The 26727-nt window shown below is 40.6% G+C and overlaps 1 long non-coding RNA gene across 1 annotated transcript; it reads right to left on the minus strand.

Moving 5' to 3' along the window:
• Positions 1 to 2811: 2811 nt before the first annotated feature.
• Positions 2812 to 26727, minus strand: LOC138806339 (uncharacterized). The gene is made up of 4 exons (XR_011365803.1): positions 26617 to 26727; positions 20507 to 20637; positions 10628 to 10748; positions 2812 to 3173 (listed from the first exon to the last, which is right to left on the minus strand). It is a non-coding gene; the product is annotated as an uncharacterized lncRNA (long non-coding RNA).

Consider the following 26727-nt stretch of genomic DNA (forward strand, 5'->3'; position numbering starts at 1 on the left):
TTTGTCGACATGCATATTCCCTTGCAGAACTAAATTACTGCGGGAGTTGTAACCTGGTTTCAAATACCCTTGGGTTTGCCTTGCTTGGAGCTGCATTTCTGTCATCGTAATTAGACAAGAGAAGTTGGTTTTCAAAGCCAGGGGTAGTTGTCTAGTTGTATAGTGACTTGTATAGTTGTATATAATTCTACAATGCATATAGGGAGAGGGAAAGGTCCCTCCTTCCATTCCTGTTTTCCCACCCCTTTTTTTCCTTTCCTCCCTCCCTCTTTTCTTCCTCCCTTCCTTTTTTTCTTCTCTCCTCCTCCTTCCCTCCTTCTCTTCTTCCCTTTCCCTCCCTCCCTCCCTCCTTTCTTTCCTCCCTCCCTCCCTCCCTACCTCCCTCCCACCCTTCCTTCCTTCCTTCCTTCTTTCCTTCCTTCCTTCCTTCCTTCCTTCCTTCCTTCCTTCCTTCCTTCCTCCTTTTCTCCCTTCCACTCTTCCTTCCTTTCTCCTTTTCTCCCATCTTCCTCTTCTTTCCCTTTATTCTCTTCCTCTACTTTTCTTTTTCCCTTCCTCTCTTCTCTCCCTCTTTCCCTCCCTCCCTCCCTTCCTTTTTCCCCTCCTTTCTTCCTTCCTTCTTTTCCTTCTTTCTTTTTATAAGGAGGAATCAGCTCAGTTTGAGGTAAAATACTTGATGAAGAAGCATTCACTTGGATAATTAATACCACAATATCACTAATTAATATCTATGGTTTATTAACTGGTTACGGTAAAACACACATTACTTAGACTGGATGAAGAATATGACTTACAGTAAATTGAAAGTTCAAGGTAGTGGTTGGAGGTATGGCTCAGTTGGTAGAGTACTAGCCAATGAGCAAAAGTATTAGGTAATGGGTTTGAATTCTTATCCTGGACCAAGAAAGGAAGGAAGAAAGACCGACAGACAGACAGACAGACAGAGAAAGAAAGAAAGAAAGAAAGAAAGAAAGAAAGAAAGAAAGAAAGAAAGAAAGAAAGAAAGAAAGAAAGAAAGAAAGAAAGAAAAGAAAGAAGGAAGGAAGGAGGAGACAGAGGGAGGGAGGGAGAAAGGAAGGAAGGAAGGAAAAGAAAGGAGAAAAATTCAAAATAATGCAAACCAATTTTGATCACCATTTTCTTCTTCAATCCTTTTTATTTGAAGCTCTGGTTTACTCCTGAAATACATACTTTCTTTAGTTTCTTAGGAAGAAGAGTCCTGTGTGGTAATTAAATTTTCTTCCATTAAAAAGCCTTTGCTCTGTACAGGAATCCTTGGACAACCCTGGAGATGCAGTTGTGAGAGGGGGCCCTCATGCCTTTGGTTTCCTAGGCACTTTGGAAGCTGCCATTGTGTTATTGGGCTATTAACTTCTTTATTTAGGATGGCATCATACACACAATTTCCTCAACTTTCTGTGCACACATGATATCATTCCCAGCTTCTCTTGCACTTGAGTATGATCGTAGGATTACTTCTAACCAATAGAATGATATTGGAAATGATACATTCCCTTCAGTATCCTGACACAGAAAGATCCCCTATGATCTCCCCCATGCTCTTTCCAGGGCACTGTCTTGGTATAGGCCCAGATAAATCACTTCTTAACTCTGAGAGTCCCATAAGAAAGGGGATGATGTCAACAGAAGGAGGGATCTGTTGTTTGGCACCAGAAAATGGACCAATTGCTGATGGATACCACCCATTTTGGATTTCACATTTATGAAAATTTTCTTCTAGGTGGGGCACTGAGCCAGAGAACTAACCAGAGAATTAATGCAATAGACAAAGCTAATTTTGGTCTCTAGATAAAAACTGTGAAGCACGCATGCTGAGATCCTGTCTGATGAGCAATGACTGCTCCAGAGCTGAGAACGAGGGCTGAGAAAGCAGGTCTGACTTTTGGTAGAGAATTCGCATTAAGAGCTCTAGTGACTTTTGGTAGAAAATTCGCATTAAGAGCTTAACATCCTCATGCCGGTACCAACCAGAGCAATCACAGTGAGCAGAGGGAACTTTTGTGAATTGAAAGTGACACAAGAGAAATATGTAACAAGAAAGAGGTGACAAAGAGTTTGGAATTTCCTGGGGAATGCAATCTAAGTCTTTCCCAGGAGACCATAAAGCCTGGAAAATGGGTTCTCTCTGTGGTACGGAGCACTCACGCTGGCCTTGGAAACCTGAAAATCCTCAGTAGGACTAGGGTACCCGGTCTGTGAGTTCCCACAACACCACCAGAAGCAGCTGGAAGAGACTTAAGGTTTGGAATTAGATGGTTGACTTTAGGAGTTGGCCATGTGAGATTCAATTACTCCCCCAAATTTTCTTGATTTAATTTTTTTTCCTGGAAAGAGTGGGGGGTGGAGTGGAATGAGGGAGAAGGTAACACTGTTCAAAAAGAAATGGACTTACTACCTGACTCCTGTAACTGTAACCCCTCTGTACATCACCTTTAGAATAAAATTTAAATAAAAAAATGTTCTCCAAAGAAGTTGGGGAAGCGTAACTATGAGTTTTGTACATTGAGGATCCTGAAGATTAGATAAATGGACTTCAGGAAGGGGATTGTAATGAAGAAAAATCTAAAATAATTTCCATTCTTAATTCAGATATTACCACTGGTCTCCATTCTCAATTAAAAAGTATATATTGGGGCTGGGAATGTGGCTTAGTGGTAGAGTGCCTGCCTAGCATGCATGAGGCCTTGCGTTTGATTACTCGGTACAACATAACTAAAATTAAAACAAAAACAAAAAACTTGAGTTAAACTTATTTAAAAATACAACACCCCATCCACCCCCCCCCCACATGACATAAATACATGTCTCTAACTCTCCTTTTAGTTGAAATCTGGGATTATTGACAGTGGGTACATGTGATAGGTAAACCTTAGCCCAGAGAGCTGAGCCAGTTTCTGGAGGATAAAGATCCATAAGCAAAGTCTTAAAGAAGTGACTGAGTCAAAGGTCCCAGGCAAGGAGTGTTAAAGGCATGAGACTTTATAAAGCTTGGGGTGATATGCAATCATGAAGTGAGTATCTCACAGGGCTGCTCTTCTCTCTGGCTGCGTGTGTTACTCCTTCAATCAATCCACGTCTGTTAGGTGCAGCCATAGCATGTTGTAATGCTTTGTCTTCAAGTCGGGCACTGGGGCTTCTTGATCTGGCGTTCTCTAAGTCCATCATGGAACACAAAACAGACATTTACCAACTTTAGCTGAATGGATAAAATCATATTTGAATAATTCATACTTTCTTATTATTCTTTTATTATCTAATTCATGATTTGTTTATTTGGTGGTTTTGAGGCAGGGTCTCAATATATAGTCCAGACTGGACTTAAACTCTAACCTCTTACCTCAGCATTCCTAATGCTAGGATTATAGGGCTGAGCCGGCATGCCCTGTTAACTCATTATTTGTTAATTGTCCATATGCCTACTGGGTGCCTGTCAGGTATCAGGGTTCTTAGTCTAAGTTGCTAAGTACAAGGTGAGCAAAGTCAGCAGTCTTCTTTCTCTCAGGGAATTTCCAGGCCAGGCAAGCATTTCGATGCTAATCAAGTAATTACCCAGGAAGATACCTTGTGGTCAAGGCCACGAAGGAAAGTTAGAGAATATCATGGTGGGATGTAATTTGGTGTCCTGTCCTTGTTATAGCGTGGGGTTAGGAAAGATTTGTATGAGGAAGGGATGAGTCAGCTGGAATCTGAAGTGGGAGTAGGAGGAAAGAACTGCAGACACAAGGACTTTAGGATGGGAGAAAGCAAGGAGAGGAGAAACTGAGTCCAGGGCATCACGGCTGGAATGCAGGGAGAGAGGCTGGACTGGGAGGAGGTGATGTGGTCATCTCTCCAGTGAATGGGCTGACAAACTGTGTAAATCTTAGGAGAGCGTCATCAACAGATTTGTCCTTAGAGGAACTCACCTGGTTCCATTGTGTTTCTTTGCACATCTTGGCCTGTGTTGGCATGTGAGTGTGTGTGTGTGTGTGTGTGTGTGTGTGTGTGTGAGAGAGAGAGAGAGAGAGAGAGAGAGAGAGAGAGAGAGACAGAGACAGAGAGACAGAGAGACAGAGAGACAGAAAGAGAGACAGAGAGAGAGAGAGAGAAAGAGTGTCCAGAGACAGACAAAAAAAAATTTATTGTCAAGGTAATTTACAGAGGGGTTACAGTTACATACTTAGGGTAATGAGTACATTTCTTATCAAACTTGTTACCCCCTCCTTCATTTTTCTCCCACTTTTCCTCTCCCCAATAGCCCCCCCGCCAAGTTGTACAGTTCATTTCCAACATATTGTCTTGTGAGTACCACTGTTACATTGGTTCAAACTTTGTCCTTGAGACAGACAATCTTAAGGGGTTGGCTCACAAAATCATAGCATCTCCCCCAAGTTCAGAATTGGCCAGGCAGGCCAGAAAGGGTGGAGAAAGAATTGATGAAATAATTGGACAGAAGAGTCACATGATACTGTGACATCAGAGTCAGAATCCTCACTTCCCAGTGCTTCAAGAGATCTTGGTCTTTCCACTTTTAAAGCTTATAACTGATTGGACAAGACACACTTACATTGTGGAGGGAATTCTGTTTATTCAACATATTAATTTAAGTGTTAACCTCACTGAAAAATCACCTTAACCAGGTATGTCACAGATGCTGTAAGCTGATTGTTATAGTTTTAGAATTTTACAACCTGTTCATTAAACACAAGTATTATTAAAATTAAATGATACAAACTTAAAGTAAATAAATTAATTAAAAGCATCACTTCCTTGTCATTTTACTACATTTTACGATAATGTATCATCTTGAGGTTATTTTCATCTATCATATCTATGCAGTGTGTACTTCATGAAGAGTGGCATGTTGGTAGCTTGAAATTGGCTGATGCACATATTTTCATATTTACCCTACAAAATGCAAATATACAACTCATCGAGTGTCCCTACCCTTACTTCCCTAGGGCTAGTTATATGGCACTCACACTACAGTGCCTTCACATTTGGCTTTTTGAGTTCAAAATGGTGACATGTAAGCTCACTACCCAAAGTGTAGGAAAGGGTCAGCTACAACTTGGAAGTAGACCAGAAGGAGATGGAAATGCAAATGGTCTTCTAAAACATCTTTCTTTTGAATGATTTACTGGAAACACCATGGTCAAGTCAGAAACTTCATTGATGAGTAAAAGGAGAATCACAGGACACGCAGATTCAATAGTGAAACCCATCTGTGTCCGGGTATGTTGGCCTTCAGAACATACACATGCCATCATACACATACCCCACTGCAGACAAGTAAACACTTCTGATAAAAACAAATGATTCAAGAGTATTCTCATTGATTTTTCTTATTAAGACAGGAGTACACATAGTACATTCTCATCCTATTATAACCTAACAACTATTATTGTTGTTAAGATACATGATTTCTGGATATTAGTATGTCAATATCCATGTGAACCAAATATCCTAACTTACTTTGTGTAAAAATGAAGTGGGCCAAGTTACAGTGCCTCACATTTATGATCCTAGGTACTCAGGAGGCTGAGATCCAAAAGATCATGGTTCAAGGTTAGCTTGGGAAGGGAAGTTTACTAGACTCCATCTCCAAAATAACTAGCAAAACACAGGGATGGGGATATGGTTCAAGTGGTAGAGTGCCAACTGAACAAGAAAGCAGAACAAGCCCAAGATCTTGAGCTTAAACCCTTGAAATGTGGTTGGGTCAGAAAGTTCACAACATGCAGTTGACTGTCTCATATAGTACAGAGAAACATAAACCCAAACCAATAGAACTCATGTGGTAATTATGGCTCCTATTTTAATATTGAGGGCTTACTGCAGTTAAACAGCTAGTAAAACAAAAACATGTGCCCATCCTATTCTGCCTAATCTACTTATCTCTGCCATTTGTAAAGGGCAGAAGCTAAGTTGATTGATTGAGTGAATCAATTCAGCCTTCAGATAATCATAGTAAATGTAGACCAACAAAATAAAACTACAGCTTTGTGTAATTCCCTCCTTCCCCTGCCAAATATGTTTCTCTGTACCATATGAGAGATGTCATGAACTTTCTGACCCAACCACATTTGTAGGAGGAAATTTCTTTTAGCTCATTTCTCCTTCTGGTTGTCATCAGAAGGACATCAAGCCAGGAGGCTGAGATCCAAAGGATCATGGTTCAAGGTCAGCCTGGAAAGGGAACTTTACTAGACTCCATCTCCAGAATAACTAGCAAAACACAGAGAGGGGTGAATAGTAGTGGCTTACTCCAAACATCTTGTGATAGAAATAGCATCAGTTTGAGCCGGGCGCTGGTGGCTCACGCCTGTAATCCTAGCTACTCAGGAGGCTGAGATCTGAGGATCGCGGTTCAAAGCCAGCCCGGGCAGGAGAGACCATGAGACTCCTATCTCCAATAAACCACCAGAAAACCGGAAGTGGCGCTGTAGCTCAAGTGGTAGAGCGCTCGCCTTGAGCTGAAGAGCTGAGGGACAGCGCCCAGGCCTGGAGTTCAAGCCCCATGACCGACAAAAAAAAAAAAAAAAGAAATAGCATCAGTTTGGAATCAAGGGATCAGAGTCTGTCTCTGTCCCTCAGAGCTGCATGACTCTATCTTAGAGGTACTTGTTTAAATACGGTGGAGCTGTCATTTTGGAACTTCTTTGCCTATCTCACAATGACAACAACAACACAAACAGCAACAAAAGCATAAGAGAATTGGGTAAATCCATCAGTGAAATGAATCAATTGGGGGGAGGGAGTATAGTTGTGGAGATGGGAGGGAAGGGTAGGAAGGGAAATACAAAGGAGGAGGCAACAATGCTTGATAAGAAATGTACTCATTACCTTGCTCATGTAACTGTAACCTCTCTGAACAGTATTTTCACAATAAAAAACTTATTAAAAAAAGAAATGAATCAATTATATGAGATCAACTGCCAAGCCTTATTGTTCCTAGGTTGTGGAGAGGCAGCAGATGTGGATCTTGACCTTGATCAGGCAAACTTACCCTAAAGCAACTATCAGTATCTTAAAGTGTATGTTCAACTAGGATTTGAATAGAGCCCCAGAAGAAGACTGATGGAAATCCCAAAGAACACATGAGACATGTCCTTCAGGAGACTATTCAGCTCTACGGAATGGCATAAAAGTAAGTCACAACAGGCATATGGCTGTCTATCTCCCTCCTGTCCAGGCGAGATGGATGGTGCACTTTCATTCTCCACTACCTACCACAATGTTCATCAGTATGTCCTAATGACCTGAAGGAGTAGGGTGGGCAGTGTGAAGGTATCACAAGAAGTTTGGGGAGTTGGGGTGAGGTTTGGACGTGTGGATTTAACTTGTCCAGTGACATTCTGAGGTTTATCTGAGTCCATTCGGGGGCAGAGTCATCTGGATGTGAAGAGCAGAGACCTAGAGGTCAGTCCTTATCTCCTATCTCCGGAGCGTTCTTCAAAGGGTATTTGAGGCAACTGTTCTCTTGCCCAATTCCAGTTATACCCCGTGGGCTTTGAGGTGGATGGATATGGATCCTTAATCCATCTCCTAATCAGCATGGGAACTGGCCCAAGTGATGTCGTTTTCTCTTTGACATCCTTGTGATGCAAGTCAAACCCCTGAGGCTTGAGGATGAAAGAATTGATCCCCCAGGGTGGACAGTCTTTGACCCTCTTGCAATGGCTCTCTCTGGGCCCAAGGTTGTCTTAAAATGTTTTGTCATTAGGTTCAGTGGAATTTACTGGAAAACCTGTAGGGAATAAGACCTCTTAAATGATCAGCCAATTGAGCAGTCTTGACCGTTAAGATGATTTCCAGGGAACTGGCCATCAGAACCACGAGTCTGATTCTCCTCTGTCTTTCTCCATGGGCTGGGTAGGCACCCTGTTCAAATTCAGTTCAGGGCACTAGGCAAGCTGTATTGGCACCCATCATAAATAAGGATCATGGAGGCTCACTCATGAAGGTTTAAGAGCTCATCCTTTCAGGAATGAAAACCTCATAGGTGACAATGGTTAACTTTACTTGATGCACTACTTTCCAGGAACACTAAGGATTTTGCATGCTTTAGCCCATATTAACCTACAAGTAAATGAATCTTTTCTTTTGGACAAAGGAGGCACAGAAAGCCTAAATAACTACACAACATCACTTATCTAGTAAGTGGTATAATTAACAATTGAATTTGGATCTGTCTGGTTCTACAACTTCAGATTATACTTTTTTTCTGAAAAAGTCTGATGATTATGAATCTTTAGGAAGTTGGAGAAAGATTTGAGGTTTACTGTGCTTTCCTCATACCACTGCGGTAAGGGACATGTTTGAACTTTATGTCCTCATCACAACAAGCATGTGATTTGGGAGACTTGCCTTCCTTTCCTTTTTTTCCCCTTCCTTCCTTCCTTCCTTCCTTCCTTCCTTCCTTCCTTCCTTCCTTCCTTCCTTCCTTCCTTCCTTCCTTCCTTCTTTCCTTCCTTCCTTCCTTCCTTCCTCCCTCCCTCCCCCTTCCCTCTCTCTCTCTTTCTCTCTCTCTTTCTTTCTTTCCTTTATTCCACTTTTCTTCTCCCCTCCCCTCCCATCTTCATTCCTCTCTTCTTCTCTCTCCTTCTTCTCTCCCTCTACTATTTTATACTTTGTCTTATCTCTAATATTTGCAAAAAATAGGGTCTATCCATATGACTGTTGTGAGAAATAAGCAAAAAGATAAATAGAGGACTACAGGATCTCAGACAAAACTCCATATGATAAATTCTTGTAAAAGGCATGCTGTTACAGCATCACACAAAGGGACCCGTATTTCCTGGAACTGACAAATGGCTTCTTAGTGACTGTCTAGTAAAAGAGGTGGTCCTCATGGTTCTCAATGGTTCTTAATGGTTTTCAATGTACACTTTAGAACCAGTCAATTCACAGATCAGATGTTGAAATTGGACCTTGGCTACCTTTGTGAGAAACTGACAATGGCTGGGATTTCTCAAAAGTCTTTCTTTGGTGTCCGTGTTGGTGAATTTCTTTCTTAAACTGACCAGAACTTCAGAAGAAAGAATTTTCTGGATGGGAATTGAGACCAAGAAGACAAAAAAGGTTCATTTGAGGACAAAACATGAAGAACTAGGGAGAAACTAATGAGAGGAGTGAATATGGAGGAACTAAAGTATGAGATAGAGAGATGAGAGAAGAAGAAAGAGATGAGAGAAGATGGCAAGAGAATTTAACAAGTACAAAGACAGAGGCGGGGGTTAGAGAAGAGAGAAGGCAATGAAAAGCAATAGATATGAGAGAGAGAAAAAGGGAGAGGAAGTGGGAGGCAATTAGTAGACACCTTTTTAAGAACAACTGAAATAAATCAGACTCAAAGACAAACATTTTAAACATGTTTTAAATCTAGATTTCTCATCTAGAGGAATCTAAATTTAAAAGAAATAAGGCATTAAAGCAGGAAGACTACTATTGGGGGAGGAGTACCAGGAGGAGACAGGAGGACCCGAGTTGATGATGAGGGGTGCATACAATCCAAATGCAAAGTGTGCAAATATGAAAATAGTGTCATAATGAGAGTTAACATTGTGCACAATTAGTAATAATAACAAAAAGCAAGAGAAAACAGAATCTACCAAGTACAAAGCACTGTTGGTGACAGCTAGACAACTATAGGAAAGGAATAATTCCATCATGGCAGAACTTTGAAGATTCTGAACCTGACTCTGGGTATAGAATCTTTATCTTGCTCATGAGCTCTGTAACTTTACCCTAACCCTACATTGATATGTATACCTTAAGAGATTCACTTCCAGTCCCACTTTTGCTTGAAATGAGTCAAAGCTACTTAATTCCTTTTTATCCAATCTTTCCCATTCATCTTCATTACTTCTTTATTTAATATTTATTAGCATTGCGTAAGATCAGTCTCTGTTGTCACTAATCAGTGACAAAGCTGCTAGGATGTTTTCATTTGTGTGTCTGTTACCATCCTCATGCTGTTATTATTAAAGATGATCAACGTCATATCTTAGGTGTGCATTCTTTCCTATAGAATTTGTAATCAGTTATCGCATGTGCTCCTAATGCAGTGAAGAAGGCTGAGTTTATTCTGTCCATTTTGAAGATGGAACAACAAAGGCTCAGAGCATGTAAAGGACTCACTGTAGCTGCATAGTTCCTAAGTAAGAGAGACGGGGCTGGAACTCAAGTCTGCTTCCCCACTTAGTTCTCTTCTCATTGAGGGCTTGACCAGGGTTGGTTTCACTGAGACCAATTGAAAAGGGCCAGCAAACTACTCTGGGCACAAAGCAGCCTTGCACTAAAAGCGCTGTCATTTCTCGGTTTGTTTAGCTTTAGGCAGTATCCTAACCTCCTATGAGTGTTGGCTTTTTCTCTTTAAACTTGAGGGTTATAGCAGTATAAATCTGGCCATATTGCTAGGATTTGACACTACAATGCATATAAAGTACTTGCCAATATTAGCGATTGCTAGTGTAGATTCTGCCTCTTTCTGGAAAGAAGGAGAAAAGCAGCTGGAGTTGGAAGGCTGATATCCCTGAGTATCTCAATGCCCCAGGACTCCGCCTTTGGGAGTAGGGACATCATAAGGTGTTTCAGCACTGGGAGGGGGGGGGCGATCAGGTACCATTTTACTCGTCCTTGTGTGAGGCAGCTGATCCATGGCAGACACAGCTCCCCCGGGTCCTACGCTCCAGGTCAGAATCTTATCAAGTTTCTTCTTTCTTGAGGACTCGGGATTCAGTAGGCTACAAGAAAAGATGCAAGTATATCACATATGTTTGTGTGTTGGGTTAAAAAACAGGTTGGAGATGGAGCCAGAGGCCTTCATGAGAAGAAACTAGTGGGAATGGAGACCACAGTCCTTTAGGAGCTGGCCTTGCATATCAGTTGTGAGCTAGTCCTATCCCTTTAGAAAAACTTGACCTCAATACGATTGTGATAGAGTTTGTAATAGTCCCAGGATTTGGTGTCTGGTAGCTTAGGATCTATAAAGAAATGAAAGTTAATTTGCAGATTTTATGTGCTGGGGTATTTGTGCTGGTGTTTATCTTATAAATAAGGAGATGGGCATTTCCAGTGTCCATTCAAGCCTACTTCCCCTTCTCTTTCCCCCAAGGAGATCCTATCCCATCCTATCCCATCATGCGACTGATTTGTCAGGCATACTGTGCAAACAAACAAACAAAAAGAACCAGCCTTGCCCTCTCCTTTGATGGCTGCATTAAATGCCTACTTAACACTTCGACATGCATGTCTAATAGCATCTCTAGAACCAATGATATCCACTCAGACCCCTTTAATTCCCCTCCCAACATCCTCCATCACCACATCGCATTTTACTGCTAATGACAACTTTATCTCACTTCCTTCCACCAAACCCCAGTGATCTGTCTGGATTTCCAACATTTTCTCATCTACCACATCCACTGTGTGAACAAGATGTCTCATTTCTAAGTGGATGCATTTTCCAGATCGATCTACTTTGCTCCAAAGCACTTTAGTCTCTACTTCCTCTCCCACCTGGAACACTGAAACATCTTCCTAACTGGTCTGGCACCTTCTATAGCCACCTGCCATCCATTCTATATACAATAGCTGCTTTCCCCAGTGAAAATGAATCCTTCTCCGACCACCCTTACATCCTCAAATGGCTTTAGTAACCTTTAAAGTAAAAGTTAAACTTCTTACATGAGCCTACAAAATCCATCCTGATCTGGTTCCTAATTCCATCCACTACTACTTTTTCCTTGGAACACTGGAATCTAGCCAGATTGGTTTCTTTTTTCCATAATATATATATGTGTGTATATATAGCAATAGATAGATAGATAGATAGATAGATAGATAGATAGATAGATAGATAGATAGATAGATAGATAGATAGATGTCATCCCTTTCAACATTCTCACCCACGCCCTTCAACACACCTGTCCCTCACTTCTCTTAATTTTGTAAGATGTGCATTTGAAGTTTTGGATAAGGTCTTTTGATATGAAGGATATGAACTTTTGACTGCATTCTTCCCCACTTCATCTCCTCGTTTGTTTGTCTAGCTCCCTTCTCTGGACCCCAACTTACCCTTTTCAATTTCCCATTTCCTGGTGTTTATTGTTGAACTTTGATTTAGCCTTTCTAAGGAATTGCACTATTTGAGTTCTCCCCTGGATCTACTGTTCTTCAATTAATATATTTGTGTACACTTGCTCACCACCCATGGTTTTCTTTATGTTGTTTAGACATGCCAAGTTTCTATCTCTGTTGAAGTCTTTACACTTCCTTTTTCTGCCTCCTGGCTCTTTCTGGTCCTAGAACATCACTGAGTGGTTCTTCTCACTTCTAATTCTCAGTTAAAACATATGAAAATACTTCTCAGGTTTCCATATGAAAGTTTTTCTTTCATATCATTCTATTACATATTGTCTAAGCAGATGTTTCTATCTGATACTATGTATTTGGCTTTTATTTATTATCTGTCTTAATGATGGCCCAACAATGATGTGAATTTCAAGGGAACAAAGATCATCTTCTAGTTCACTGGCCTGTCTGTGGTGCTAAGCACATAATAGATGAAGAACTAACTCACAGTTTGTTTATTGCATAAATGACTGCTTCTTAAAGTCTTTTTAATTATTTCAGTTGATGGTTCATGCCTGTACTTCTACCTGCTCAAGAAGCTGAAATCTGAAGATCACAATCTGAAGCCAGCCTAGGCAGGAAAATTCATGAGACTCTTATTGCCCATTCATTACCAAAAAGCCAGAAGTCAAGCTCTGATATTTAATGGTAGAACTCTAGTTTTGAACAAGAAGAAAGAAAGAAAGAAAGAAAGAAAGAAAGAAAGAAAGAAAGAAAGAAAGAAAGAAAGAAAGAAAGAAAGGAAGCAAGCAAGCAAGCAAATGCTTAGGGTAGGGCCCAGGCCCTGAGTGTAAGCTCCAGGACTGGCACCAAAAATTAAAAAAAAGCTACTTCAACTGACAACTAATTTAGAAGTTTACGTATGGAGGGGGCTAAATGGATATACTAAATGGGGCTCCAAATATTTGACCACATCCAAATCAGTATTTTAAGCAGCTTTATTATTTCCAGTATAGTTTGAAAGAAACCTAAGTTATAAAAAACAGACTTCTGGTTTTGAACTTGCGTGCCTGGATATATATGACAAAATCAACATGCAACCTGAAGACAAGTCATTTCTCTGGCGCGTGGTTTTGCATAGGTGGGGAGCCCGCTGGGGTAAGGCCAGCCTGGTGTCTCACACCTGGCTGGCCGGTTTCTCTCTGTTCAGTTCAGCATACCACCTCTACCTCTCCTGTTCTAGCAGCTTCTTCCTCAGCAACTGCTGTGCGTTTTCTTTTGTCCACATCTGATCCATCTTCTGCCCAGAGGGCTCATGGCTCTGTGTTACAACCCTGGCTTTGTAATCTACGAGATGTGCAGAACTGGGTGGCAAATGGCTTTCCTTCTCTGAACCTCTGTGGTGTCTCAGGTGGGATGGGGACATTGTGGTGTCTGCCTTAAAGGACAGCTGTAGGAGGGACTGATAGACAGACCCTGTACCCTATGCATTTAACTTGATGATCAGATCCCATCTTTGCTAATCCTAAAAAATGACTTTTTCCAAATCACGTCATTCTCGGAAATTCACCCATTCCATGTGAAACAAACAGGAAGGAGTTCCGTTTTAAACCTCAGCTGTTTTAAGTGGAGGGGATCTCTTTCAGACTGCTTGAGGGCAGAACCATGTGGCATAGAAGAACCAGGACCTGTGTTTACCTTCTTTCTTCGGTTGTTTCTAAGCCTAGACTATTAAAAACTGCCAGCTTCTGTGGACTGCTCTACTTGTAGCTACGCCTATTACTGGAATTACTACCACACTACTACTATTACTGCTATTCCTGTAATTAATTCTCCATTGCTACTTTTGCTATTACTTCTACTGGCGCTGTCACTTCTGTTATTACTAACACCGGCTAACATTCAGTGAGTACTTACTGTGTGACAGTGTGTGACAGGCCATGCTCTATGCCCTTTATATTTGCTACTTCACTTAACCAGCACCACAGTCAATGCAGAAAGCCAGCCTTCTTTACTCTGTGTCCTGGTTCTAGTGATTACCAGCAATGCAATTCTAGGAAAGTTATCCACTCAGTGTATCATTTAGTTTAAAACAGGGATATCAATAGCAGCATTGGTAATGCAAATTGAAGCTGTGTGAATTTTTAATAAAATAAGCACTCCAGTTATGGTTGTATTAGGAACTTTCTATGCTTCTATAACTGAGTGCTTCCTGCTTACCTAGTATGCAGCCCACCTACTATACAGTGGCAGTCACCAACTTCTTAGATCCTCTACTAGCTTAGACATTTCTGTAGAGCAGGAAAACAAGCTTTGCTTGTTGTACCCACGTCACCTCACACATCCTGGCCCATCCTGTGTTTAACTGACACTTGCTGAATAAAGAAAGGACTGGATTATTCAGTTTCTGTTTTGAGCCTAGTACCTTGGGCTAACTTGTTATCAAATGCTCATTACAGCCTTCTGTAGAATGTGGAATGCATTTTTCTTCCATTTCTTTATTTCTTCCTTTCTCCCATGATGGCCAAGGTCTTTTTATGGATGAGAAGGTTGAAACGCATGACTCTGAGCACTCTGTCCAATGTCAATAAGGGAGGGCTCTGAATCTAGAAGCTTAGATTTTTAACTTCCTAAGCTGCAAAACTGCTACACAAACAGACCCAATTGCAATTTGAGGAATTCAATTGATAACCTTGAATGATGAAAGTTACTCATCCTTTAGAACTGATCTTAGCATTACCCAGGACAGGAAGATTTAGAGCCCCTCCCAGATTCTCTGAGCAAGTCCAACATCTTGGATCAGTGATTGTGTTCTGAACTATGTCTATAAGGTAAAAGAATTTCCTGAGTCAATGGGTTTGGGCTCCTGGTCTCCAACTGAGCTGACTGCATAGCTGATCCACAGCAATGCAGGGGGATTTCCTGTTAATCTTGGATTACCATATTTTCATTCAAAGAACACTGTTTCCAATATGCCCATGGTACATGGTCCTGTATACTGAAGAAATAGAAAACGTTGTTTCTAATCAGAGATCAGTCTCTCTGTTTAAACACATCAGAGATTAAACACATCACATTTTTGTTATTAAACCCTTAAAAAATACAGGAGGAAAATAGATCACCCTTAGTAACATGGACTTCAGCGCAATTATTGTTTACCATGTTGGCAACTTTATTCATAGTTATTTTTAATTTGTTAAACAGTACTCATATAAGCCTGTTTCTCTACTCTCTCTTAACATTTCAATAAAATGATTTGGCTTCTTACTTTGTTACAGTGTTTATGGCCATAACACTTAAATAGAGAAATACCACCCTCATAGATCATTGATAACTTTTTAGTTCTCACTATAAGAATAGCTCTCTGCATCTGTGTTTTGATTTCCAAAGCCAAAGATGAAATATGGAAATGGTGTTTCTTCTATGTCATAGGTTACAACTCTCCATGTTGGCCTTCTCTTAGCCTGGAGAGTTCTTGGTCTTAATTATTGTTTTTGTTTTTTTCTTTCAGTAGTGGGGCTTGAACTCACAGCCTAGCCACTGTCCCTGGGCTTTTTCGCTCAAGGCTAGTACTCTACCACTTTGCACCGCAGTGAAACTTCTGGTTTTTGGGGGTTAATTGGACATAAGAGTCTCATGAACTTTCCTGTCCAGGCTGGCTTTGAACTTCAGTCCTCAGATCTCAGCCTCCTGAGTAACTAGGATTACAGGTGTGAGCCACTGGTGCCCAGCTGGTCTTAACTATTTGCAGACAAAAGAAGTCTTAAAACTTTTGTGGGAGGACTTTTAGAGATCATCTGAACCAATGATATTACTACTACTACTACTACTACTACTACTATTATTATTAGGCAAATAGATTGAGGCCCATTGTTATGGGCCACTGACACAGGTGGGTTTAGGAAAAATAAAAGGACTACTGTGGCCTGAGTAGAGCTGGGAGGAGGGAGAGAGCACAGATGTAAGGACACAGGCATTATGAACAGGTTTGGACATAGGCACCGTGGCTCAGGTAAGGTATGTTGGTTGCTAGTGATGACATGGGCTTTTGTTCTGATGAGATGAAAACCATAGGCAGTTCTTAGGCTTCTGTGTTGAGAACAGGATCGAGGGCCCAGTTTGGCATGCAGGGGGTTCATGGAGACAGTGCAGGAATATACACAGGCAACTGATGACAGTTCAGGCCAGGTGATAACATAAAGGTAGCCAGAGAGGGGCTCTGTTTCCACTTCTATTTGAAGGGTAGAGATGATAGAATTTGATGATGGATTCCTTGGGGAGCATGAGGACACAGAGGCATCAAGAATTGGCTGTGAGTATTTTTAGCCTAAATGACTGAATACTTAGTCTGCCCATTAGTCAAGACTGAGAAGATTTGAGGAGAAACTGATCAAGGTGAGGAGAGGAAAAGGAAGAGGCTGGAATCAACGACTTAAAGGTAATTCTATTTGGAGCATGTTAGATTTATGGTGTTTGTACATTTTCAGTGGAAGTGTGAAGCCAGTGGTTGGATGTTCAAGGTGAGAGTGAAGAAGAGAGGACCATGGTATTAAATGCCATGACACTAGTTGGGATCAGCGTGCAGGGAAGACCAAGTTCTTCTCTTTGGAGAGATGTGGAAGAGCCAGGCAGAGACAAAGAGAAGATCCAGTGAGGATCTACGGAGGAACTGGCATTGTATTGCCATGGGGGGAAGGGCACTGGCGTTTTTAAGTGAGAATTGACACACCTCCACAGCTGACTTATAATGATGCTTCTTTGTATTTCCTGGCCTCTTTTCATGGATATCGGCTTGGTACCCAGTAGGCAGATGCCCTGATCAAAGTTCTGGGAATACCTCATTAGGTCTCTGACTAAGTCAGTATTTTGTATAATTTATTATCATTAGCCTTGAACTGGGCTACAGTTAACCTTTACACCATTACCTACAAGAAAGAAATTCATTCGATGCAATCCAATAACATCTATTAATTGTTGAAATTAGTTGTAAGTTAGCTGTAAATTAGTTCATCTATAGTGGGTAATGAATATTGTAAGTAGTATTGGCAGTGAGCATATTTGATCAGCTTTGAGACATGCACTGGTCTCCATGGCCTTTATTTATTGTTTGAATAGAGTAATAGAAACTGTTGGGTGGTGTGGTTTTAACCTTGTCACTCCTATTGTACTGACCTTGTACATGTTACGCAGAGACCACAGGACAATAGAAGATGTGAAAAACACAAGCTCTAAAATCATGTAGGGCCACGTTAAGATCCAGGCTTCTCCTTATTGGTAGTGTAGCCTTGAGAAATGCCCTAATCTCTTATACCTCCGGGAGGTATGAGAACTATTTGAAACATGGTGGATACAACATGTGGTACATAGTAGGTGTTCTTTAAAGATGAGTTTTGCTGCCATTCCTTTGAGTTTAGTCTTTTTGTATCCAATTAGAATATCAGCTTGTCAACGGGACGTATGTGACCCCCACTACTTCTTTCTGAAAGCTCATTAAAATGTAATCCCCTCCCCCACTTACGTGTTACCTTCTGCGTCTTCAAGGGATTATAGGAGTTTCCTATTCTTTCTCGAATTCCTAGCATAGAGTGGGTACTTAGTGTGTACTCACTAATTTAACCTATTTCATTAATTATATGCAGAGAATTTCACAAGTAGTTAACAGCATTTTTAAAATTCACAATCTGCTGTTCCCTCTCTCAGAGTCTAACTGAAGGAGAACTAACTTGAGAATCTTCTACTGGGCTTTCTTTCTCAGATGATCATTCTTGTATCCTGGCTAATTTAAAATCATCTCAATCTGAATAGAGAATTAACTGCAGATATTACCGAGAAAGAACTTCCATTTTAATTTATTACTGGGCTTGGCTATTAAATTCTTTTCTTTCACTTAAATGTCACCATTCTATATACACTTGACAAAGAATCACTCAACAGGGTTACTTGTAGAATAATTGATAAATTCTGGGCAATGTGATATACTATTAGGCATGAGCTTTTTCAGATTCAATAGCTATTCCTTTATGCCTTTGGGGGCAGAGCAAAACTATACTTTGCAAAGAAAAAAAATCCATGGTGCAGTCCTAACCGATGTGATTGTGTTTGTATGCATTTATTTAGAACAGAATCAGGTAATTCCAGTTTGTGAATGTTCATATAAGACAATTCTTGTCCATGATGCTAACAGAGCTGTCCAGGAAGTAATAATAAGCTACTGATTGTTGAAGAAATGCAAAAGATCATCATGGATTGAATGCTTACCAGGAATAAGCATTATATAAACAGTTTTTTTGTAATTTTTTTATATGTGCTTACAATACTTGAGTAAGGCAGGTACTATGTTTCTTTAATTTACACATATAAAAAATGAACTCTTCAATAATTTAATTAGCCCAACCAAAGTCAAATGGTCATAAGTGAAATATTTTCTTTTGCAAATCTGGGTTCAGACCCATCATGGGGCACCTAGTAAGCAAAATAGACTGAAATACATAAAAGCCACAGATACCGGAGCTGTAGTTCTAGCAGGAGCCACAAAAGGATTTTTTAAAAGAATTGATTCCAGTGCCCTGCCTCTTGTATATACATTTTTCTAATTTTGGGAGGGGAAGGGAAATAACAAAATGCTGAAATAAGGATATAGGTTGACCCATTGTAACTAGGAGATGTACAAGACACTATGTTGAAAATGAACTCTACAACTTCGCTGGGGAGGGGAGAGGGATTGGGGGGAGAAGGGATGGTAAGGGAAAAACAAAGGAGGTGGCAAGGCTGGATAGGAAATGTACTCATTGCCTTACTCATGTAACTGCAACTTCTCTGTATAGTATTTTTACAATAAAAAATATATACAAAAAAGTGTAACTCTAACATAAAGGAGAGAGTGGAGGCTTAGGAAAGATCTAGAAAAATGCTATGGATGCTCAGAATAGAAAAGGTTGTTTATTGTTACCTTTTCTTTTAGTTTCAAACAAGCCATCACCTCCTTCAGCGAGATGTTCCTTGATAGGCCACAATGCCCCTCTTCTATGGGTCTCCCTGGTACTGATCTATCCCAGCACTTATCCACCACCAGTGCTGATGGATTTGCATAGGCTAAACTGCTTGCAAGTGAAGTAAACACTAACCTAACCTGTGGAATGCAGCAGTGTGAGAGCTGAGCGGAGACCTGGACTGGCGCTGAGGGAGCAGCCTGCAGGCCACTCTCCACAGATGCACCAGTTTCCTCAAGTTGATAAAGCACCGGCTCCCAGGAAGTTCCAAAGCATATCTCTTCCAGGTGAAGGACTGTTTTGTCATGCTAGATTCACCAGGGAAGCGAGTACTTGGCTTCTAGGGAAGTGAGGGAGTTTAAATTCCAGGCCAAGGGACTCACATTTTTCCTTGTGATTCATCCGAGTGTTTGTTTTTGGATGGTATTGATTTATTTTTAAAATCTTGAAGGTGGGTCATATTTAAGCATTGCTACATTATTAGTTCTTGATATTATTTCTGTCTCCAAATAGGTTCTCAGAGTCATTTGTTTTAGAGAGTTTTTCTTTTTTTGTGTGTGGGGGGAATGGAAGAGTAGGAGGAAGTAGAGGATGCAGTATGATCAAATTATCTGGGTACAGAAAGAGTGCTAATGACTGTGATGAAGGTGATTGAGGTTTTCTAAGACAGATGACTGAGATAGGCTTTAACTTATGCTCCAGCATGGATGGTACTGACTTTTGAACTCAAGGCCTCATGCTTGGTAGGAAGGCATTTTACTGCTTGAGCTACTCCTCAGACGTCTTTTAATTATTTTTCAGAGTCTCATGCTTTTGCCCAGGGTAGATGGACCATGATCTTTAGTGTCTCCTTTAGGTGAGGTGGGCAGCTCATGCCACCATCTCTAGCTGGTTGAGTTGGGAGGTCTTACTAATAATGTTCTTGCATGGCCTGCCTGCCTTTCTTTCTTTCAATTTAATTTTATTATAAGTGTAGTATCTGAGTGGTTATAGTTACATAAGTAAGGTAATGAGTACATTTCTTGTTGACCCTCCCTTGTTTTCACCCACCTTCCCTCCCTCCATCCTAACTCCCCTCCCCCTCAAATTGCACAGTTCATTTCCAACAGTGTCTTGTGAGTATCGCTGTTGTACTGGTTCGCCCTTTGTCTTTGTCTCACCATTTTGTGATTCTCCTTCCCTTTCAACAATAATCCTCCTGATTTTCCCTCCTGAATATCTGGAATTATACCACCGTGCCTTGTCTTTTTTTTTTAAACAGAGCCTTTGGAAGTTTCGAACAAATTTTGTAAATGCATAAGATTCACTGGGCAGTAGACTTCTTAAGATAAAATTAAGTTGAGATAGAAAATACTGCCAAGGGTTTTGAAGCTGAGGAAGACCTGGGGGTTAAGCTCCAACCTGATGATTTACTGAGTAACCCTGGATATGTAACTCACCTCTCTTAGCCTCATTCAACTTCTTCAATCTACATTCAGATTATCAGGAAACCTTGCAGGATTTATTCTGGAGATTAGAGGAAAAGATGCTGTGTGCTTATCTTCATCCTGGGTGTGCACGGATTTGAATGCTATCAAAGGGAAGAAAAGGAAGAGGTTAACAAAGAGGTAGGTCTGATTAGGAGATTTCTACAAAGGTTGGGTTAAATTTTGAGGAGATCTTTTTTTTTTTTTAAATTTTGAGGAGATCTTAAGAGCAACGGAAGCAATGAGAAGGAAAGTGGAAAACTTGCAAGTGCTTGGAAGATGTCATCTCAATGAGAGTAAAAGCTGGCTCAGAGGTAGACAAGGACATCAATGTGATTCTTGCAGTCCAGGTGTTTGTAAAAAGGAGAGTAAGCGCAAATCCCCAAATGAAGGATGCAGTATGTTATGTAGATCTAGACATGTCAGAGACTCAGAAACCCAAGAAGCTATAGACAGAGTCTGTGTAGTTCACAGAGCACTGCTTCAGGTCAAGAAGTGTGTGTGTGTGTGTGTGTGTGTGTGTGTGTGTGTGTGTGTGTGTGTGTGTGTGTGTGTGTGTGTGTGTGTGTGTGTGTGTGTGTGTGTGTGTGTGTGTGTGTGTGTGTGTGTGTGTGTGTGTGTGTGTGTGTGTGTGTGTGTGTATGAATTTAGAGGCTATTTCAGAGACCAGAAAGTCAATTTTCTTCAGTGTTCCAGGACAGAGGTCTGTGAGATGGCTAAGCTGTATTTCTTGACCATGCTCTTAATTTTTCTATGAGCATATGGAATAGACCATGAATGGACCTGAAAGTGTAAGGAGAGGAGAGAGCATGTGAGGTACAAGAAAAATTATGACACGTCAGGAATACGCTGTGCATGTCTATCAGGCAATGAAGCAACAAATATACTAGGCCAGGGATAAAATTACTATTATGTTTTCTCTTGGATAAAAAGAATGAGCTTTTTGATTTCCCAGAACAAAGTTAAGTATAAAACAAATATATTTCCAGAGCAATTCCCTCAAAATAATATGTGCTCATGTAAATCAAAATAAGCAATAGACTGATCTCAAAACTTCATAAAAATGGCAAAGTTTGTGAAGGGTTGTGGATTTCTTAGAAGGTAATGTATTCTGTATTTGTTTTTGCTGTATTTGCTTTGTTACTTTATTTTTCACTTTATTCCTCTCTATTCATTGGTCCACTAGAGTCTTTTCCAGGCTTAAGAGTATTAACTTTTTTTCCCCCCAGTCCTGGGGCTTCGGTCCCTGAGCCTCTTTGTGTTCAAGGCTAGCACTCTAACACTTGAGCCATAGCACCACTTCTGGCTTTTTCTGAGTAATGTATTGGAGGTAAGAGTTACAGACTTTTCTGCCTGAGATTGGCTTCAAACAGCGATCCTCAGATCTTAGCCTCCCAAGTAGCTAGGATTATACGCCTATAATCCTTATAGGTCCTCTTTGCCCTGTCCTTTCCCCAGTGACCAAGCCCCATATCAACCCATAAGTAGGATGCCTAACAGAGCAGAGGAGAAAAACCCCACACTTCATCACTGCCTGCCACTAACCAGCACATGAGCTGCCCCATCCTTGAATTACCTTGAAGTTCCTTACAACAAAGACTTTGTGTATCAGTTTACCTGATATTAGTAGGTTTGAATCACTGGCAACAGACCACAAGTGCACATACACATTTAATTTGGAGGAACAATGATCATACAAAGAATTAAGTACAGGGAGAGAAAGGCTCAGGGAAGGTGTCTTACAGGAAGCACAAGAAGAAAAGAAGCCAGCACCATCGAGTTACAGGACTGCTTTTCTCGTGAAGTCACAACGGATGTTGAGCAGAGGTCTGGTGGGTTGTATGTGAGGATGTTGTAAAAGGGCTGCAAAGTCCAGATTCATCTTGAAAGCAGACGCATTTGTTTAGAAATTTGTTTGCTGGGTAGAGATGGCCTGGTAGGATCTTTTTCTTCTTTTATTTGTTTTTCACAGAGGAGTGGTCCAGGTGCATTAGTGGCCTAACTATGTTGGGTCAAAATTAGACTTGATCCTCCAAATGTTCTCGCTCTCTTTCTCTCCCTCCTCCCTCCCTCCCTCCCTCTCTTTCCCTCCCTCCCCTTCCCTCCCTCCCTCCCTCTTTCTCTCTCTCCCCTTCCCTCCCTCCCTCCCTCTCTCCCTCCCTTCCTCCCCCCCCAACCCAAGAGTCACCAGTGGCTCTCTGAGGCCCATGTCACATTGCAGGCATGTCACAATATGGCCAAGGTTTGTTTTCCACTCTGTTTTTCAACAGAACCACTAAACAATTCACTCCCTTTAGACCCTGTAATCAACACAGATGTGTTTGTTTTCATCTGTATGCATTTTTTATGATTTTTTCAATTGTAAAAATAGTGTACAGAGGGGTTACAGTTACATGAGTAAGGTAGTGAGTGTTGTTACCTCCTCCTTTGTTTATCCACTACCATCCCTTCCATCCCCACCTCCCCAACTCCTCTCTCCCCCCAAAAATTGTAAAGTTTGTTTTCAACATAGTGTCTTGTACATCTCATTGTTACAATGGTTTAACCTATATCCTTATTTCAGCATTTTGTTATTTTCCTTTCCCTCTCCAAATTAGAAAAATGTATCTACAAGATGCAGGGCATCGACATCAAATACAGTGAAAACAGGGGTTATACCGCGGGGGAGCATATACAAAAGAAGCAAAAAAAATCACATAGTACATTTTAAATACATTAAAAAAATAACAAGAAAGAAAAAAAATAGTTGTGTTCCTATGTTGGGGTTCATTTCACTTAACATCATGTTATATGGTCATATGTACATAGTTTTTTATTTTTTCTGCTTGTCCTAGACATATACTAGTTATTTCAAATAAGGGAAACCATGGGACCTATGTTTCTTTGGGCCTGGCTTACTTCACTTAATATAATTGTTTCCAAGTCTTTCCATTTCCTAACAAATGGGGTGATGCCATTCTTTCTGACTGAGGCATAAGATTCCATTGTGCATTTTTTATATTTCAGAAATATAGAGATTTATATTCTGCAGTCACAACATTTTATTATTTTTTCCATGTTTTATCTGTATATATTAGCTATACAAAGGTGTTTCTCTACCTTTCTCCCTCATCCCTCCTTTCCCATTCTTAACACCAATTCAATAGGTTTCATTGTTTTATTTTCATAAATAAGTGTAAAACACTTTGACCATGTTCATCTTTCCATACCCTCTTTCTTCGCCCTCTCCTGCCTGGCTGTTATCCATCCCCAAACAGATCCTGTTTTATATTCTTGTCATGTATTTTTAAGGACTAGCCATCTTAAGTAGCGTGGTCTTTTTCAGTCTGGTTTATTTCACTTAGCATAATCATCTCTAAAATGCCATCTGTTTTTTCCCCCCTGCAAATGACATAACTTAATTCTTTGCTATGGATGAATAATATTCTATTGGTAGATGTATCTTTTTTTCTATACTTATTTATCAGTTGATGGACACCTACCTGATTCCATAGTTTGGCTAATGTAAACATTGCTGCTATAAACATGACTGTGCATGCATCTTTAATGCATGTTGACTATATTTTTGGTAACCCAAAAGTGGTTACTAGGCTCACATGGTAGTTCTATATGCACTAATTTATATCACCACCAGCAGTGTATGAGGGTCCCCTTTCAGCACAACTTTGCCAGCATTTGATGTGGTGTGTTTTCTTGATGATAGCCATTCTGACTGGCGTGTGATGGATTCTCACTGATGCTTAAGCATTTCTCAGGCTTACCCACCTGTCCATCCCTTGAGGTACTGTTGAAAGGGGTGAGATGATCGGTATATATTGTATTCATAAACAGCCTTGGTAATTGGCAACTCCTTTGTGCAATGACTTAAAGACAATTTTAAAAACTAAGAAAAATTGTCCTTTCTGAACTTCTGACACTCCAGAGAACTCTCTTTCCATTACCATGGCTAGATGTACTTAGGGTCCCTTCAGGTCTAAAATCCTAAGTTTAAGAAGGATCATTGATTTCTGTCCTCACTCACTCAGATATAGTCTTCCAGATCATCCATCTTCAAATATTTATGCAGCATAAATTTTACTACTTTCATCTTTATAACTAAATCTCCATCTCCACAATGAGTTGACTATCTGCTAGATTCTCTATGTGCTAACCTCATTTCCACTAGACCTTAGTTTCCTCATCTCTACGGAGAGGATCACAATTGTTCCTATACTGTGGGGTTGTGAAGAGTCAATGTGGAAGTACACATATAGTAATAAGAAGAGAGCCTTGGGTAGAAAATGTGTTTCTCTTAATCTGCTACTTCCAGAATACTAGTAACATTGTAAAGTCTGAGCTCCTATTTAGAGAGGATTTTTTTCATGTTTATTTTACTTATGCAAATTCAATTACATACTCTTTTGTATATAATTACAGTACTTTAGAATTACATTTGTGTTTAAACATTAACTACTGTATACATCTTATATTCATATGCATTTATTACTTACAGTATTACAGCAGATTGGAGATGCAATACGTGTATATAGCTCTTTCCAAGCAATTTAAGGATTGCCAAGGGTGATTTCAGCTATTTGCAATTTTTATATGCTGTATGAGATTTGACTCCATATGATGGAGTTCTTAATACATGCTAGATGCTTTTTATACATGATCTCACTTAATCTTTGTGCCCTTTCATTTTGCAGAAGAGGAATGTAAAGATCAGAGAGGTTAACTGGCTTGTCCAAGGTCACATAGCTAGACAAATCAAGATTTTCAAACCACAAGGCTCAAACACCCAAGTATGTGATCGTTCATTCCCATGTTTTTTTGGTTTTTTTTTTGGTCAGTCCCAGGGCCTGAACTGGGCCTGGGCGCTTTTCCTCAGCTCTTCAGCTCAAGGCTAGCACTCTACCACTGGAACCACAGCACCACTTCTTGCCTTTTCTGCTTATGTGGTGCTGAGGAATTGAACCCAGGGCCTCATGCATGCAAGGCAAGCGCTCCACCATTGAGCCACCTTCTCAGCCCTTCATTCCCATCTTTATTTGTTATTTTGGGCTGTTTTAACAAGTCATACTGCCTCATGGGAAGTGCTGAAAAGTCAGTAGTCTCTAGCAATTAAAACTGGCGAGGATCCCAATGAAGGAAGTACCTGGTGTCGGGAAGGATGTGCAGACTAAGGGGTCTTGGCAGAGAGGAAGGTAGAACTGAGGCTACAGGTTTGGCCAGTAGAAGGAGGAGGTTGCAAGTCATCTATTGGGGGATCAGCAAAAAAGCAAGGAGGGAATGCATCTCTTGGTTCCCCTCACACATCAGCAATCAACCTCCAAGACTGGCTACACTCAGCTATTTAGTTCTCTTTCCTTTTGGATTCTTAAGAACTTGACTATAAACCTCAGGCATGAGGCAATCTGAATGATAGCTATCAGCTAACTTTTGACTCTTTTCTCCATGACTTCCAATTACGTGGTCTCTTTGAGACAGAAGCCTGAAGGATGTGATGAATACGGTCAGGACTGTGACCTACAATTTGTTATCTTCTTACCTTATATGGAGATCTCTCTCTCTCTCTCTCTCTCTCTCTCTCTCTCTCTCTCTCTCTGTCTGTCTGTCTCTGTCTCTTTCTCTCTGTATCTCTATTTCCTTCTGCCTTTGTAGTACATCTGAACTAAACTAGAAACTATAAATCATAGAGGCAAAATAAGATGTCCAATATCATCTAGCAAGTTGGGAAGCAGGGCAGGGATCTAAGACCGACTCCAGCTCTATAAGCAACATCCCTTTACACTCCTAATACATTTTCAAGCTTCTAAACTTTACCCTGCTTCCCTCCCTGCCTGGAGTACCTGGTCTACATTCTGCCAGGCTCATCTAAAAGATCACAGCCTCTAAAGGTTTTTCATAATTCCTCATTCCCCCCAAAGACTTGCCTGCTTGCCTCTTTGTGCTCTGGAGCATTTGCTAAGACCCTGGATTTAGAGTTTGCCTCTCAGCACTAAACTCATGTTTATTGGTCTCTTCCACTCTTTATAAGTCATGCAAAGGCTGGAGCTCTTTCTCAGTCATCTCTATATCCCCAAACATACTGAATGACTCACCAGAAACACTGTATCTTCTTTGAGTTAAGGCACCTTTCAGTTTAAAGCCATCTGCAAGTTTCTTTTTGAAACCCCAGAGAAGGTCATATCCTTTTCAAATAAGCTTTTATC

This window comes from Dipodomys merriami, unplaced genomic scaffold (assembly GCF_024711535.1).
Source record: "Dipodomys merriami isolate MVZ:Mamm:240054 unplaced genomic scaffold, mDipMer1.0.p SCAF_4, whole genome shotgun sequence".
Lineage (NCBI taxonomy): Eukaryota > Metazoa > Chordata > Mammalia > Rodentia > Heteromyidae > Dipodomys > Dipodomys merriami.